The sequence below is a fragment of the Lemur catta genome, chromosome 5, assembly GCF_020740605.2.
Source record: "Lemur catta isolate mLemCat1 chromosome 5, mLemCat1.pri, whole genome shotgun sequence".
Classification (NCBI taxonomy): domain Eukaryota; kingdom Metazoa; phylum Chordata; class Mammalia; order Primates; family Lemuridae; genus Lemur; species Lemur catta.
In genome coordinates this window covers 50,034,333-50,047,478 of record NC_059132.1, presented here as the reverse complement: position 1 = coordinate 50,047,478, position 13,146 = coordinate 50,034,333, and the positions used below count along the sequence as shown (strand labels likewise).

Genomic DNA, 13,146 nt, shown 5'->3' with positions numbered 1-13,146 from the left:
GGAAATGACATTCTTCTCCTTTGTGCACACTGTTGTTTTTTTTTTGAAACCTCATTCCTACAAATGACTAAAACTTTTGAGTCCAGTGTGTTCAGGCAGCCTACAGAGGTTCCAATGAGAATCTTTCTAACGCACCCTTTTAAAAAAACTTTTCCTCTTTTTACCAACAGACTTTCTTGGATAGAAATCAAATTGATAAGTAAAGAAAATAAATTTGATTTTTTTCCACCCCCTGGTATTAATTCTGGTATCCTAGGAGCCAAATAAGTGATTGGCTCATTCGCCAGACTCTCTAAAGGTAAAAGAGAAATCCTTGCTCTGATGAGAGATTAAACTAATGCTTCAGATGTTTCAGATACATAGGCTAATTAGAAATAGTTGGACAGCCTTAGAGGACAAAGCCTTAGGAGGGCAGGCTTCTTACGTATGTGTCTTCTTTCTTACTCTTTAAACTTGGGGAAATCATACTTGGGAAGCTTTTCAGGAAAGCAATTCAAATCTCGGTGACACTGTGGGTGCAGATTAATATCACTAATTAGACTTGGGAAGTTGTGGACGTTTGAAAAAGATGTCATTGTGCCCTGCAGGGAAAAGAACAAGTACAAAGACTGAGGATGTGATGAAACTCAGGGATTTGAAGCTCATGAAGAAACTCCAGAGGTCTTAGTTTTCTACTTGCTTTTAAAACATTTGGATTTTGGATATGTCGGTATGGTGACAAATTTGTTTATTAAGGATAGCTTTTGTGAGCATTATTTTTAGGGAAAGTCCCTCTGTATAGAAGTGCCAGGAAAAAATAACAAGTAAAGATTGGATCTGTTCTATAAATAGTTTCAAGAGGCATGTGGCTTCTCCCTCCCCTCATGCATAACCTCTGGAATATAGAAAGGGTCTTTAATTGCATCCATGTGCAATAGGAAAAAACAAAGATGATACAGAAAGGTCGAATAGCATACACTTTAAATGCATAGGGAAAAACTAATCCGGTATTCAAAAAAGACAAAGACTCAAGCTCTCCGTTACTGTAAACGTTAATAAGGTAGAGGGGAAATAATTGGAAACTGGGTTTCTCATAAATGCAAATTTTGACAAGTCAGGCATGCACTTTTATTCCAGAACAAAGTTAACTCTTTGCAACCCACACGGTTGCAGATAGGGTCCATTTGAATTCCCTTAAGGCTCTGCTGGTATCTTAGCTATGGAATACTGTTTCTAGATCTTCAGGTAGTCTTCTGGTTTTCTTTTTATGTTTTCCGTGGATTTATTTCTAAGAAAATATAACCATGTTGATGCAAATTAACCCATGCCTTGGCCTCCTGCCTTCAGTTCCACCAGCAATAGTATGAAGGAATGATTGTACCTAAAATAATTCCTTGGGGATAAATCTTGTTGGTTTTACACAGGATTGTGAGTTAGTCATCCTAGTAGTCTGAGATTTTATTTTCTTGGTTGTAAGAGCAGAGGAAAAGTGATTTTACTTTTGAGCTTTATAAAATCATTTAACTTTATGCAAGGAAACTAATTTAAAGCTGAAGAACGCCCCTCTTGCTCTGGCTAACTGTCTGGAATGGCACTGAGTAGTTAATAACCAGATGCACCTTCAGCCATGGCACTTTGCCCTGCTATAAACTCAGCAGCCTCCACGGGCCTCGGTACCACTCCAGCCACCCTTCTGTGTTTCTCTAGAATGCTCACTTTCACTTATTCTTCCTCTAGTACCCCACTGCCTCCTTCCTGCCAGCCCCCAATTTCCCACTCCCATCCTCACTATATGCCTTTGCCTTCAAGCCTAAGAAAACAGCAGCCCTCAGACAGCAATGCCTCCAACCGCCCACATTTAATCCACCTGTTCTCCATGTCTCTCTACCTGTAAAGAAGAATCTGGGCTCTGTTCTCCCACCTGCTCAGAATCCCGCTTCTCCTCCTCTCTCTCCTGGATCTCAGTTTTCATTTATTGCTGGATCTTTCCCCTACCCAAACATACTGTAGCACCTCCCACTTTAGAAAACCCTCTCTTGACTTTATGTTTTCCTCCCACTCCCAGAAGTTCCATCTCTCATAGCTGGACTTCTCAGGTTGCTCGTTATTTGACTGCAACTGCTCTTTTAAGGCCCCTCACCTTCCATGTGGCTACTTTAAACTTTTCCTCTTACTTAACATCCCGAGAGTATTTGCCCAGTTGCCCAGTACCCCTCTGTTCAAAGCCCTTTTCTCTTGGCTTCTGGGTCCTCCTGCTTTTGCTTCTCTCTCCCTGGCAACTCTTCCTCTGCCCAGTCTACCTGTTAGCATCCATGTGGGTTCAGTCCTGGGCCCCTTCTCTCCTGGGCTCCATCTCTAGAGCCTTCTCATCACATGCCTGGCTTTGAGTCTCATCCACCTGCTGCCACAACCTGAGCTCATATTTCCAACCTGATTTTCTTCTGAACGCCATACTCCTACTTGATATTTCTACTCTTGTGTCATGAGGACCTGAGATTCAGCATGGGCAAAACTAAACTGCTCATCTACCTCCCAAAACCTGGTCCTCCTTTGTGTTTCCTTCCTCTGTAAGTGGGCTTATATCCATTCTCTTACTCAGGACAGGAACAGAGGGTGTTTCTGAACACCTCCCTGTCCACCACCTCTCACATCCAATCTCTAAATCCTGTTGGTTTTAGCTCTTCCTTATTTCTAGGATGAGTTTGCTTTTCTCTAGTTCCAGCAACTCCTCCGAGACTCTCCACTAGGATCTCTTGTCTGAACCATCACAATAGCCGCCTATCGTTTCCCACATCCACTTGTGCAACCCACGGGCAAGTCTCTGCCCGCAGCGTGGTGACAGTATGAAAGCAAAAACATGGTCATATTATTTCCTCTTTGAGACATTTTAGTAACTTACAACACACTTACGAAGTCCAGAGTCCTTGACATGGCCTACAAGGCGCTGCGTAAACGAGCCCTGCCTACACATCTTCAGCCCTCCCTGGCCCCCTTCCCTGGCCCGTCACCCCAACCCACAGCCTTCCCCGTGCTCTGTTGTTCCCACTCCGTGAGCTTCGCACATGACCTCCCAGTCTTCACCAGCATGAAGTCTTACTTGTCCCTTCTGTGTCTGTCTAAATGTCACTTGCTCAGAAAGCCTCCAATTTAAATCAGGCACCATTGCCACAGTTTATCATGCCTTTTTGTTTCCCTAGAACTTTTCTCAATTCACAAATGATCTAACATTTGTCACTCCCAATAGACTGCATGCTGTGGGTTCTCTGATCAGTGCTAGATATTCCTGGCAGGAGGAAGGTGCTTAGTGATAGTTGTTGAATGGATCAATTGTGAGTGATGAATAGGAACATCCTCTGGGATGGACTGAGTTCTCTGGTGACTCAGTTCACTGGAGATGGGACAGGCTTCCACTCCCAGGGGGTGCAGCTTGCTTGGGACGTATAGTTATGAGCATTCCTGCTTCCTATCAAAAGTCACTCCTGAAAGAGATACTCTGTGTGTGTGTGTGTGTGTGTGTGTGTGTGTGTAGTCTTTTACCTTTTGCCTCTGAACAGTGCGTAACCTTTAAGAATTTCTAAATGATGAGCAGTAACTTGTCTGCTAAAATTCAGTTACATTGACTCAATAAAATGACATTAACTTGGAATGTTCCAACAAGAGCTATTAATGCATAAACACACTTTACAGCTTTCTCTTTACCATTAAAGTTTATGATTTGCTTGTCTTTTAATTGGAAAAAATTAAAATACATATTTAAAATTAGCACCTGCCTCAGTGAAAGTCTCCTATAGTTTCTAAGTCTTGTGGATGATGGTAAATCAGTAAGTGTCCCTGATTTAATGTCACAAACAGGGCTAGTTTTAGTCTGCTCAACTGCATAATAATCAACAATATTCAAACAAGCAAACATTGAGTATGTTATGAAACCTTGGTGGTAAGGGAAGGAATAATATTAATAGTAGGGAGACTAGAAGAGGAAGCTATATATGCTGGTGGTGGGGGGAAATATCTTTTCTTCACCCATCACTAGGTTCATGGGCTGAGGACCTTATGACATAAGACAGATTGACAAGAGAAAAACAGACACATTTTTAAAATTTAACATGGGCACCTTTGGTGATAAAGGCCAAAAAAAACAGGTAAACTTATATATTTTTAAGCTTAGGTTTGATGAAGAAAGGGATAGTCATGGAGAAATATGAGTGGAGGACAAAAGGTTCTGATCTAATGGTAGTCAATTTTTTCCAGTATTTGCAAAAGGGAACTACTTATACAGGTGTATAATTCCACCACTCAAACTTGATAAATTGTCTGTCTATAATAGATATGTAACAGAACAATGGAGACATATACCATTCAGTACAGGATTAGAGGAAAAAAATTACTTTTTCAGCTCCCCACCCACTCACCTCCAATATCCTCTGTCTCCATACCTTCGTACCACACTGATGCACATTATATTTATTCAGTTATTCCTTTCGTATCCTACAGTAGCAGTCTTGGTATTCCTATCTCTCAGATTCTTAAATTCCCAAATTGTGAGCTGGCTGGGTGGTTGATGTTTTAGTATAATTATCTTCACCAAATTGTGTGATTATTAGCTTCAGAAAATCCTCTGTGGAGTGGAACTAATCAATTGATAAGCATTTATTGTGCAACTATGAATTAGAAGGAAAGATTCTGCAGAAGATAAGAAGACCAATGCTTGAACCCTGTTTATACCTCCCCAGTTACTTAATGAGGCTAAGTTGATGCCGATAAGGGAAAGGGTAAACAGAAGAGGTGAGCAGATGTTTCAGGTTGCAATTGCGATGACTCTAGCTTGTTTAGCCAAGTTCTACTCAAATATTAGTATATTTAGTACATTAGAATTTTTTGAAGGCCTTATTAAAACTCACGTTTCTGGGCTCAACACTCCAGTGATCCTGTTCTAGTAAATCTTGAATTAGACACATAAACTTTCATTTTTATAAGTGTCCTAGTCCATTTTATGTTGCCATAACAATACTACAGACTGGGCAATTTATAATAAACAGAAATTTATTTGGCTTATGGTTCTGGAGGCTGAGAAATCCAAAAGCGTGGCGCCGGTATCTGGCGAGGGCTTCCGTGCTGTGTCATCCCACACTGCAAGGCCAAAAGGCAGGCAAGGGTGAAGGCCAAAGAGCAAAAGTGGCTGAACTCACCTCTGTAACAATCCATTCTCATGATAACCACGTCAATCCACTCATGAGGGTAGAGTCCTTGTAACCTAATCACCTCTTCTTAGGCCCCAGCTTTCAACACTGTTGCATTGGGGATTACATTTCTCACACATGAACTTTGGGGATATATTCAAACCATACCAGTATGCTTCCAGGTGATGCTACTGTTGCTGATATGACCACCACTATGAGTAGAACTGACTTAGTCTACCTAACAGCAGGAGCAGCTGACTCAGATAATTTCTCTCTCTCTCTTTACTGTTTTCCCACTTCTGCAATAAACTTGTGTTATAATAGAGGAACGGATAGCTGAGAAAATATAGAGGAGCCTCTAGTTATGTAACTCATAGAGTGGTGTGGTCAGTACATGGGGGATGTGCTACTCAAAACAGTGTATTGACTGGTGACAGTATTTCACCAAGGGTCCAAGGAACACATGGGCTGAGCAGATGCAGAAAGTGTGTTGCCAGAATCCAAATAGGGTAGGAAAGAACAAGACATCTCTGAAGAGATACAAAGGATTTGTCGTAGTCCATTTATATTGCTATAAAGGAATACCTAAGGCTAGGTGATTTATAAAGAAAAGAGGTTGATTTGGCTCACAGTTCTGCAGGCTGTATAAGAAGCATGGTGCCAATATCTGCTTCTTGTGAAGGCCTCAGGCTGTTTCCACTCATGGTGAAAGGGAAGGGGAGTCAGTGTGTGCAGTGATCACACGGTGAGAGAGAAAGCAAGAGAGAGAAAGGGAGGTGCCAGGCTGTTTTTAAAAACCAGCTCTCCTAGGAACTAATAGAGTGAGAACTCTCCCACTACTGCAAGAATGGCACCACGCCATTCATGGAAAGATCTGCCCCCATAACCAAAACACCTCCCATTAGGGCCCCCCACTTCCAACATTAAGGATCAAATTTCAACATATTATTTGGAGGGGACAAACATTCAAACCATAGCAGAGCTTAACTTTTGCAATGAGTGCACATCACAAACTCAGTGGTATGATTTAATGATACTGCTTACAATCAATGAAAAACTCTTAACTCGGTGGAGAACCACCCTATCCATGGAGGAGCCTCCATAGGTCAAGTCAGATGCTTAGAGTGCTGAGTTTCCCTGGAGCATTCTTGCTTCTCAAGGGTCAATGCCACTAGGTTTCAGAGGGGTCTTGCTAGGCATCCACTCTCTAGATACCCCAAAAACTCTCCGAAAAGGCTTTTCCCACCAGCCAGAGAAGGCTTGTCAAAATGTGGCTAAGTGGGAAAGCGCTTGTATTATTCACTGACCGAGAGTTTCACCTCAGCAATTAGAATAGCACTTTTCTTTGTTTTCCTCCGAGGGCGAAGAAGTTGCCAAGTATTTAGCAATCAGCTTCTAACAAGCCCCATGGAAGGAGCTATTGATTGGGCTGGAGGAAAAACAAGTACGATTAAGTTTCAGACTAATCATCAGAATTCAGCACTGACCAAGTTGTCCTGTAGATTCATTAAAACGCCTCTCCTCACCGCAGAGGAAGGGAGTTGCTGGGTTTTTCCGAGAGGGTCATCAGCATTGTGAAAAATCATGGTTCCAAAATTCGGTCTATTTTCTTACTCTCAAGGAACCAAAAATACCAGGAATAAAAATTGTGAATCTCCACAGTAGGTTCTGTGGTCAGAAATGAAAGGCAGGTAGGATTTTGGCATTTAACACTACAACCTGCCCATCCACAGCAATGCCGCTATGAATTATGCACACTTTTTGGCTTGGGAATATTACAGAGCAACCAGGCCTGTTGCCACGTCTGTTGTAGGTGCCCAGGTAGACTGTGTGGGACCTCCAGGATGTGCAGAGTGGCCTTGGGAGAAGAAAATTGTTTCCATTGTTGCCATTTTCTAAATGTCTGCTTTTCACAGTGAAAACGGTTCTTATTTTGAAAAGCTCACAAAACAATCCTGGTGTGATAGCAGCGTATACTATTTTGAAAATGTAGTTGATGTTGCATTTTATGTTATTCACATGTAAATCATGCCTTTTAAAATCTCTGGAGTGACACAGACCCCCATTGCTTCCTTTGTGGCCAATCAACCTTGGTCGGAGAAGAGAAGGTAGCTTGTAAAAGGAGCCCTGTGACCTTTACCTTCATGCTTTGCAGTGTGAAGCTGTCCAAGCTGTGCTCTATTGTTTCTGCCTGGAACTTAAGAGGTTCAGCCTGCTTCAGCTCAGAAGGGATTGGAGTTCATTTTATGATACCATCAAAAACAAAAGAGACAAATTTCTACTTATTTCCACCTATTAAGTTTGTCACAAATATGGCCTGGACACATTCTAAATAAATTACTTTGCCCTATTGGAAAAAATGCCACGCTGTTAATTTTATGGCTTTTCTGGCAAGCATATTAGTGTTCAGCAGTAGATATAATTGGAGGCATATTATAAATTAGACATGACCACTGCTAAGCGTGAGATCTCTAACAGCGTTAGATAGAAGATGGTATCTGAATTCTTTTCCAGGGAGAAACAAGAAAGATGCCGACTGTGGTTTGTTATTGTTGTGAGAATTTGCAAACACTTTCCACAGTGATTGGTGATTATGTTACTTTTATAAGAAATTATTCTAAAATAACAATGTTACAATTTATAGGCCTACCATTATTTCACTGATACCCCAGGACCTGCAGTAGCTTCTTGAGATGAACTTTTCTCTTTCTAAAACAAAAAAAATATATAAATGTTAATATGGGCCAGAAATGTTTCTTTGTTTTGGACTTTTCATTTTGAACTAATTTTAAATTTACAGAAAAGTTGTGAAAATAGCACACAGCATCCTTATATGCTATACCTTTTGGCCTGAAGGAAATTAGAAATATTTTGCCCCAAAATATGGCATTTTGACATGCTGGACTGACTGCAGAAGCCTCAAGTTCTCTCTGAACTTCTCCCCCCACCCCCATCATGGGCTCTCTTCCAAATCCTTTAAACTTCTTTACCTGCCTGAGGTCCAAACCCAAAGAAGAGAACAACTGTTCTTTTCATTCCCTCCCTATAAGACCAGGAATGTGACCACACCTGAACAGGCTCTAAGAAGATAATATCCCATCTCTCAGACTCATTGAAATTCCAAAGAGAACTATTTACCAGTTAATCTTTGTTCGCTGTCCATTCATCCTTCCTCAGAAATCCTTTATGGAGCCTCAACAGACCTCTCTTTCCCCTCCCATATTCCCATTTTACCAGAAAGGCATATAAGCTTCTAACCTCACTAGGGAGTTGAATCTTCATCCTGAGAGTTCTCACGTATACACGTTCAATGAATCTCTATCTTTTTCCTCCTGTTAATCAATCTGCCTCATGTCAGTGACTTTTTAGTGAATGCTTATGGCGACAGGGGCCATTACTCCCTACAGTTCAAACCTTCGGGGGGCTGGGGGCCTTTGATCCCTGCCCACCCCGTTGTTGGCATTGTACACAATCATAGTGCACTGATCCAGAGCAGGGTATTAACACTGGCACTATATTATTAACTAAACTACAGATCTTGTTAGATTTACCTGTTTTTCCATTAATGTCCTTTTTCTTTGTGGATACTGTTACCAAAAGTTCGGCCACTTGTCCACGAGGCCAAATAACGAGGACAAGCGATTTGAGAATGAAGGAGAGAGTTTACTTTGCTGGCAAAGGAGGGAATATGGTAGACCTCGTCTCAAAATCCCAAATTTCCCGAACATAGGCAGAAATACAGAGCTTTTAAAGGGAGGTTTCTGGGCTTCAGGCAATTACTGTGGTTAACTATTCTAATCATCCCATCTCTGCCAAAGACAAAGCCTGTGAACTCTGCCAGCTGCCCACCTGGGGGCTGGCTCAACCTGGGAGTTTTAACAAAAGACTTAACCTGCCTCTGGGACACAGGCCAGGCTGCAGTTCCCAAAAGAGTGGGGAAGTTTTAAAAAGACAGAAAATATTTTTGCCCTTTTTTCCCCCCAAGCCATTTCCTCTGTTAGGATGCTATCTAGGACCTCAAATTGAATGTAGTTGATATTTCTCTTTAGTCTTCCATAGTCTGTAACAATGTCTTTCTCTTTCATATAAATGTTTCTTAAACCAGATGTGTTGTGGATGTGGTTGAAATATGTATGCAAGATCGTGTGTGTGTGTGTGTGTGTGTGTGTGTGTGTGTGTGTATGTGTGTGTGTGTGTGTGTGTGTGTGTTGGGAGGTGCATGTGGTAATTGAACAGGAAACATTTGAACTCCTTGTTTACTATAAGAGTAATAACAGGGACCTTCCCAATGTGTCACTGATATATGACAACTTAGTCCTACTCAGCAAACTTTACTAATTCAGATTAACTGAAAAAAGCCTCCAAAATTTGGTTTTTTTTAAAAAGTCTAAATTTTAATTTAAAAATATAGTTTTAAAATAGGTCAAGTTGTATTCCATTAACTTTTAAGAACTCTAAATTGATATAGGTCTTTTGTTCTAATTGCTGTCTATTATTGAATATATAAGGGTACTTTGTAATTAGCATAGGTATTAGTTGTATGTAGATTATGTCAACTTTCTTGTTCCTTAAATGTTTCCCCTAAGAAGGATTTTATCTTTTTTTTTCCCCACTACTAAAAAGTATTGGCTAAATAAAGATAAACCAAAGCCCAAATCTTACCTATATTCTGTAAATGTCACGTTAGTATTAATATTATTAAAATTAATAGGTTTTTATTGTATGAGAAACTTAAAGCTTTTAGTAAAATATGATTTAGGAGAGCAGTTGAAATATTTATAAATGCATCTAGTCTTTGTACACTAGTCCTCTGCCTTTCTTCCACCACATAGCCACGTGTATAGGTGATTATCCTGAGTGTGGCCTAATGTGTAAACCTGGCAGGAATTCTCAATGCCTCATCTCTCCTTAAGAATGGCTACTGGATGGAGATATGCACACACATACCCCAGCTCCAAAAACATTGTGTTTTTTTCTTCTATTCTGTTTCAATGGTTCTGACACTGAGCATACGGCTGTGCATTTCTGACACTAACCACCCAGTTAACACAAACCTGACAAGTTACAGGGCATGGTCCCCAACATAACTGTCCTTACTAAAGATGCCAGCTGCAAATGGGGTTCCCAGGCCACCCGCGCTTCTGACTGCCTACAAATCTGGGGGTTCCCACCTTCAGTTCAAGAATTCTCTAGAAGGACTCAGAACTCAAGGAAGCTCTTATACCGGTCAACCTTAAATAAGGAGATTCACAAAATATGAATAAGTATAGAGTTTATTCGAGCTTAAAGCTTGAGTATGGCCACCAGGGAGCATAGATTCAAGTTGCTCTGAATATGCAACCCTGATCGGCAGCAGTTACAAGTGGGTTTTTCAGAGAAAAAGAAGAGGCAGTTCCTAAATTGTTACCAAGAATTTACATTAATATAACAAGCTAGCCAATAACATTGGCTAGACACTGTTCTTTGTATCACAAATTCCAGGAACATGAAGATAATGTGCCAGGTAGCTAGTCTGGAACAAAATGCCTTTCAACAATTGCCCCCAGGCATGGGGGTGGCGAGACTGAAGTCCCACACTCATATCTCTCTGAGGCTGATAAATTTTGTGTACCTCACGTAGGGCAGACTGCTTGGAGCTATTTTTTCCCCTCTTACGTAATGATTACTATTTTCTTATAGAAGATACAGATCAGGAACAACCAAGTGAAGAGAAGTGTCACATAGGGAGGGCTCTGAATGCAGAGCTTGCATTCCCGTTCCTCCTGCAATGAGGGCATGTTGCACAACCAGCACATCGGTGTGTTCACCAACAAGGAAGCCCCACTAAGGGGAGTTTTTATTAGGGTTTCATTATGATTGAACATTGCCCATGTGATTGAACTCAATCTACAGACCCCTCTTCCCTTCTGGGAGGTCAAGCTGACATCACATGGCTCACACCCCCAAACCTCTGTTCACATGGTTGGTCTTTCCAGCAGTACCTTCCAGAAACTAGCTGGGTGTCACTTCATTCCCACAAACCTTCAGGACCAATCATGAATTACAAAGGCCCTCTTACCACTCAGGGGATTCCCAGGATTCAGAGTCTTGGTCCCAGGAAACAGGGACAAAGGCCACTGACATTTTTGTTTTCTCTTTTTCTTCTTTAAAATGTTGGGATTTTATTTCCTGACACTAAAAGCGACATTTCAAACTATTTGGAAAATGCAGAAAGGTATCAAAAGCATCCATAATCCTATGCAACGGTAACACCACTGGCAAAAGACAAAATTACAACGAATTTAGTTTAAAGATCTGAGTTGGCTTTATTTGCAATTCTAGAATCCGGCAACACTTCATTCCATAAAATAGAAAGAGTATTCCAATGAGCCAAGTAGAGGAGGCTAGTTTTGTAGACAGAAAGGGGGGTGAGGAAAGCAGAGCCAGAAAACAAGCGGATTGGTCATTCCAAAGTTATTTTTCTTGTAAAGGGGAAAGCAGAGACTTTCTTATCATGCCTGCTAGGATTGGCATGATAATGGATTTGGGTATTGTCTCTCTCTCCTGATTTCTCAAAGGTCAGATAAACAGCTTAGTTTCAGCTTGGTGACATGAACTTTAGCATGAGTCACTCCATTTCTGTTTGGTCTGCTGGGGCCTAGTGCAGGAGCTTAGTCCAAAACAGTGGCCCCTGTCAAATTTAACACCACTGTGAATATTCTGGTATACATTTGTAACAGTATTTTGTCTTGTATTTTAAGCAAAATTAGAGCAGAGTTCATAGATTTTTTTCATAATTTGATAAATTTATCCCTAACTATTTAATGTTTTAATGTTGTTAGAAGTAGTATTTTTTAAAAATTTCATTTATCAACTATTAATTTTTAGTATTATAGAAATGCAAGTAATTTCTGTTTATTGACATTGTCCTTAAGATATTCTACGCAGTTATGTTAGCTGCAAATAAAAATGTATTTCTTAGTTTCTAATGTTTATTCCTTTTAATTTTTTTGTCTTGCTTGATTGTGCTGGCTGCATAGGATATTTTTAAGAGTACTTTATAATACAGCACAATGGGAAATAGAAACAGTGATAGTTGCCTACAGCCTTACTACCCTGAATACATCTGATCTTGGAAGCTAAGCAGGGTCGGGCCTGGTTAGTACTTAAATGGGAGAAATAGTGAGAGTGGACATCCTTGCCCTGCTCCTGATCTCAGAGAAGTGTTCACTTTTTCATCATTAAGTATTTTGTTAGCTTCAGATTATTTGTAGGTACCCTTTATTAAATTAAGAAAGTTTATTTTCATCCCTAGTTTTCTTTAAAATTCATGAATGGATGTTAAATATCGTCAAATATTTTATTTTTTCATCTTTTGGAATGATTTGATTTTTCTCCTTTTTTCTAATAATAAAATGGATTGCAATAGAATGGCTTTTTTTTTTTTTTTTGAGACAAGAGTCTCACTCTGTTGCCCAGGCTAGAATGAGTGCCGTGGCATCAGCTCACAGCAACCTCAAACTCCTGGGCTCTTTACTTATCCCTTTCAACTCTGCTCGTCTTTCTTTCTCTGGCGCTGGCAAACCCTGGAGCGCTCCAGGGTAAGGATAACAGGTCCTGAGAGTGGGGCCCGGGCGAGAATTTCAGGTCCCAGGAGAGAGAGAGAGACCCGAAAAGTCGCATCACCCAGAAGTCTGAGTGGGTTTATATATGTTTTTAGGGCTGGAGGATGGGGGGTCTCTTCGGTGGGAAGATTTCAGCGTGAAGAGTGAGGAATTTCTTTGTTGCAGTTTTAGAGCAGGCATTGAGGAACAGGAGGGGCTTCTTCTTTTTTTCAGTAAGGAAGGGAGGGCTGCCTACCACCAGCCTTACAAATCTCACCAGTGAGACTTTTAATTTAGATATGGTATTTTTCAGTTCTACCAGTCTCATGGGTGCTTTTTTGAACTCTTAAATTTCTCTCAATTTATCTTATATTTATATTTACTTTTAAATCCTTAGGTATAAATAG

General features: G+C 40.6%; 1 protein-coding gene and 1 long non-coding RNA gene across 7 annotated transcripts in view; one reads left to right on the top strand and one right to left on the bottom strand.

The window, feature by feature from the left end:
- PHACTR1 (phosphatase and actin regulator 1) overlaps positions 1-13,146 on the top strand; it is a 499,845-nt gene that overhangs the window by 329,246 nt on the left and 157,453 nt on the right. The gene's annotated exons all lie outside the window — the stretch shown is intronic.
- On the bottom strand, positions 5,089-8,852 carry LOC123638260. Its single transcript, XR_006735263.1, has 3 exons — positions 8,708-8,852; positions 7,807-7,865; positions 5,089-5,106 (listed from the first exon to the last, which is right to left on the bottom strand). It is a non-coding gene; the product is annotated as an uncharacterized LOC123638260 (long non-coding RNA).